This window comes from Arachis stenosperma, chromosome 1 (genome assembly GCF_014773155.1).
Source record: "Arachis stenosperma cultivar V10309 chromosome 1, arast.V10309.gnm1.PFL2, whole genome shotgun sequence".
In the NCBI taxonomy this organism is placed as follows: domain Eukaryota; kingdom Viridiplantae; phylum Streptophyta; class Magnoliopsida; order Fabales; family Fabaceae; genus Arachis; species Arachis stenosperma.
Window position 1 is genome coordinate 34,197,448 of NC_080377.1, and position 5,328 is coordinate 34,202,775.

A 5,328-nucleotide genomic window follows, 5' to 3' on the forward strand; every position below is an offset into this window, starting at 1 on the left:
GGGCCCACAAGGCTTCTAAAATCGCTGGCCACGAGTTGCATTAAGTGGATCATGTGCCACCATCGGCGCGTGCGCGTACCGTGCGCGTGCGCGCCCCTATGCATGATGCAACTATGGAAAATCTTATATCGTTTTGAAGCCCCGATGTTAGCTTTCCAACCCAACTGGAACCGCATCATTTGGACCTCTGTAGCTCAAGTTATGGTTGATTAAGCGCAAAGAGGTCGGCTTGACAGCTTTTGCGATTCCTACATTCCTTCATGAGTTCTCCATTTTTACATGCTTTTCCTTCATTCCCTTGATCCAATCTTTGCCTCCTAAATCTGAAATCACTTAACAAACACATCAAGGCATCTAATGGAATCAAGGTGAATTAAATTTAGCTATTTTAAGACTTAAAAAGCATGTTTTCATTCTTAAGCACAATTAAAGGAGAAGTTATAAAACCATGCTATTTCAATAGATAAATGTGGGTAAAAGGTTATAAAATCCCCTAAACCAAGCACAAGATAAACCCTACAAATGGAGTTTATCAATCCTCAACCAAAAGGCAATCTGAACAAAGTAATTTTGCACTCTTGTCACAAATGGAGCCCAACAATGTGAAACAAGCTCTTGAAGATCCATCATGGGTCAAAGCCATGCAAGAAGAGCTTGCTCAATTCGACAAGAATGAGGTTTGGACACTAGTACCTCATTCGGATGGTAAGAAGGTAACGGGTACTAAGTGGGTTTTTAAAAATAAACTTGGTGAGGATGGACAAGTTGTTCGTAACAAGGCTAGATTAGTGGCCCAAGGTTACGATCAAGAAGAGGGTCTAGATTTTGATGAGTCTTTTGCTCTTGTAGCTAGAATGGAAGCAATTAGGTTGCTTCTTGCCTATGCTGCCCATAAGGGCTTTAAAATGTTTCAAATGGATGTTAAATATGCTTTCCTTAATGATTTTATTGATAGAGAAGTGTATGTGGCTCAACCCCCCGATTTTGAAGACAAAGAATTTCCAAACCATGTTTTCAAACTCTCTAAGGCTCTTTATGGCCTTAGACAAGCTCCAAGAGCTTGGTATGAAAGGCTTAGTGCCTTCTTGTTGGAAAATCAATTTCAAAGGGGTACCACCGATACTACTTTGTTTATTAAAGCATCTAATGATGATATTCTTCTAATTGAAGTTTATGTGGATGACATTGTGTTTGGATCGGCCAATGAGTCCTTGTGTGAAGAGTTTGGAAAACTCATAACTAGTGAGTTTGAAATGAGTTTAATGGGAGAGCTAACTTTCTTTCTTGGCCTCCAAATTAAACAAACTCCTAGCTAGTGGTACATTTATTCACCAAGGAAAGTATGCACTAGAACTAATCAAGAAATTTGGCCTAGAAAATTCTAAACCAATGGGAACACCAATGCTTCCTAACACTAAACTTGAAAAGGATGATAATGGGAAAGATGTGGATGAAACAAGGTATAGAGGAATGATTGGTTCACTCATGTATCTTACCTTCTCTAGACCGGATATTATTCACTCATGTATGCTCAAGGTTTCAATCTCACCCAAAAGAATCCCATCTTTCAGCCGTTAAGCGCATCATTAGATACATTAAGGGAACTAATGATTATGGCTTGTGGTATCCTAAATCTGATGACTTTTGTGCAGTAGAGTTTTGTGATGCAGATTATGTGGGAGATAGGGTGGATAGAAGGAGCACATCCGGCATGTGTTGCTTCCTTGGGAGATCACTCAACATGTGGTCAAGCAAAAAACAAGCAACCGTGGCCCTATCCACAGCTGAAGCTGAATATATTTCTGCATCTACATGTTGTTCTCAATTAATTTGGTTAAAAACGCAGTTGGAAGATTACAAATTAAAGATCAATAGTATACCCTTATTTTGTGATAATATGAGTGCTATAAACATTTCAAAAAATCCTGTTCTGCACTCAAGAACCAAACACATTGAAATTAAATATCATTTCATTAGAGAACATGTGAAAGAGGGTACTATTGATATTCAATTTGTAAAATCTGAAGACCAATTTGCTGACATTTTTACAAAACCCCTCTGTGAAGACAGATTCTGCTCTTTAAGAAAAAGCTTGGGAATGATTGATTTAAGTTCTATTGATAACTTGTGAAATTTCTGATTATGCTCAGTTTTGTCTCGAAGGAATGGAGGAAATAAAAATCAGAGTGTGCTGAGAGGGTTGTGTTCAAGGGGGAGACAGCGCAGAAATAAATTCTTATTGGCCCCACCAAATTCCTTTGACCCCACCCTGACTGTTTTGTTAGTTTCTCTTTGTGTAAATCACAATATCTCTTTGTTGTCTCATCAAATCTTGTTGGAAGTGGTTATTGTCAAATCAAATCTTTCTCTTTCATCTAATCCCTTGATTCTAGGAAACCACTTTTCAGTTTATTTCTGATTATGCTCAGTTTTGTCTCGTAGGAATGGAGGAGATAAAAATCAGAGTGTGTTGAGAGGGTTGTGTTCAAGGGGGAGACAGCGCAGAAATAAATTCTTATTGGCCCCACCAAATTCCTTTGACCCCACCCTGACTGTTTTGTTAGTTTCTCTTTGAGTAAATCACAATATCTCTTTGTTGTCTCATCAAATCTTGTTGGAAGTGGTTATTGTCAAATCAAATCTTTCTCTTTCATCTAATTCCTTGATTCTAGGAAACCACTTTTCAGTTTATTTCAAATAAAAGAGAAACTTCCTTGGTTAATAACCGCCCATTAATGGTCATTAAACTCCCTCCAATTCTCTCTCCACTCCACATTTATTGCGTCCCTAACCTCCCTCCTCCCTCACTCAATTTGGTTCTCTTCAACTCTTCCTCTTCCACTTCTCCATTTTCTTTATCATGAAAAAGAAAAACGCCCCGAGAAAAGGTGAAAGAACACTCTCATCTCAAAAACCTTCCACACCTCAAACTCACACTCACATACACATTCATTCCACCTCTTCATCATCTCCCTCACCTCCGCCATCACTGCCTCTATCACCACCAAAGAAGATCACTCCTGGATGGAGCTCTCACAAAGCCAAGAGTTTTCTATTACACAACACGCGGGAGCCTGAAAACTTGGAGTCTCTGGACTTCAAGAACAAATACAACAAGCCTCACTCTCATTATGATCCAGCCAGATTCAACTCTTGTGCTTCCTATGAATTTCACAAGGAAGTATTGGAAAAATGCCATTTCTACGCCACATACTTAGTGAACCTAGAGTCACTCACAGCAAAAGGAATCAACATCTTGTCTCTGTTTGAAAATCTGAAATAGACTCCTTTGCTCCATATTCAAAAACATGTTTACCTTGGATTGGTATGTGAATTTTATGCTAACATGAGATTGATCGATGGTACCATTCACTCTTATGTAAAAAGGGTATACATGACTCTGAGTCCTGAGACCATCAGCGCTGCCCTAGGCTACACAGATGAGGGGCCGCGAGCTTACATGACTGAAAAATGGGACAATCAGGTTGGGATCACTTACCAGATGGCTTTAAATCAAACCTGCGAAAGTCTCTCCAGAATGGATGGCACGACTCCAACTCTCAAGGAACTTGGTCCAGATAAGGCACTTCTTCTTCACAAAATCATATCTCATGTTCTCATGCCACAAAGTGGTTCACACCACCGGGTAACAATTTTTTACTCTCTCATACTTTTTGCTCTTGTTACATCTACTCCTATATCATTTGGTTACCTTATGATCAAACACATGTGGGAATCAGTAAGAGCACCAAAAAGACGAATCTACCTTATGGCATGTTTTTAACAAGTATTTTTGAATATTTTAAAATTGATCTCTTGAATGAGGCTGTAGAAAATAAGGTATCCATGATCAAAGGAGGAGGAGCTGTGAAGGGAACCAAGGGGAAAAAATCTGCTGCTTCGGATAGTGACTTTGAGAGTCGGCCTGAATCCTCCAAGGTAACAGAATCAATCAAAGAAATCCTCACTGAATTCTCAAACATGTCAAAGCTAATGGTACAATCCCATAAGGCGGCTCGCAAGCTAGCTGGTGGACGAAATTGTGATCACATCAATGTAGTATTCTTTATTGTTGTATGGAATCATTATTATGGCACTTATGTGTGGACACAACTCCGTTCAACTAACCAGCAAGTGTACTGGGTCGTCCAAGTAATACCTTACGTGAGTAAGGGTCGATCCCACAGAGATTGTTGGTATGAAGCAAGCTATGGTCATCTTGTAAATCCCAGTCAGGAGGATAAAATTATGGAATTTAGAAAATCAAATATGATTAATAAAAATAAACAAAAAATAAAATAGGATAGAGATACTTATGTAAATCAATAGTGGGAATTTCAGATAGGCGTGTGGAGATGCTAGAATCCTCTTGAAACTCTACTTCACTACTCACTCTTCCTTCAATCTTTCTTACTCCTTTCCATGGCAAGCTGTATGTAGGGCATCACCGTTGTCAATGGCTACATCCCATCCTCTCAGTGAAAACGTTCCTATGCTCTGTCACAGCACGGCTAATCATCTGTCGGTTCTCAATCAGGTTGGAATAGAATCCCTTGATTCTTTTGCGCTTGTCATCACGCCCAGCCTTCAGGAGTTTGAAGCTCGTCACAGTCATTCAATCCCAGAATCCTACTCGGAATACCATAGATAAGGTTTAGACTTTCTGGATCCTCATGAATGCCGCCATCTATCTAGCTTATACCACGAAGATTCTGTTGGGGAATCTAAGAGATATGCGCCCGGCCTAAAGTAGAACGGAAGTGGTTGTCAATCACGCGCGTTCATAGGTGAGAATGATGATGAGTGTCACGGATCATCACATTCATCAAGTTGAAGTGCAACGTATATCTTGGAATAAGAATAAAAGAGAATTGAATAAAAAGTAATAGTAATTGTATTGAAACTTGAGGTACAGCAGAGCTCCACACCCTTAATCTATGGTGTGTAGAAACTCCACTGTTGAAAATACATAAGTGAAAGGTTCAGGCATGGCCGAATGGCCAGCCCCCAAAACGTGATCACAGGATTCCAAATACAATCCAGGATATGAATATGATAGTAAAAAGTTCTATTTATAATAAACTAGCTCCTAGGGTTTACATGAGTAAGTAATTGATGCATAAATCCACTTTCGGGGCCCACTTGGTGTATGCTTGGGCTGAGCTTGATCTATCCACGAGCTGAGGCTTTTCTTGGAGTTGAACTCCAAGTTATAACGTGTTTTGGGCGTTCAACTCCGGATCTTGACGTGTTTCTGGCGTTTAACTCCAGACAGCAGCATGTACTTGGCGTTCAACGCCAAGTTACGTCGTCAATTTCCGAATAAAG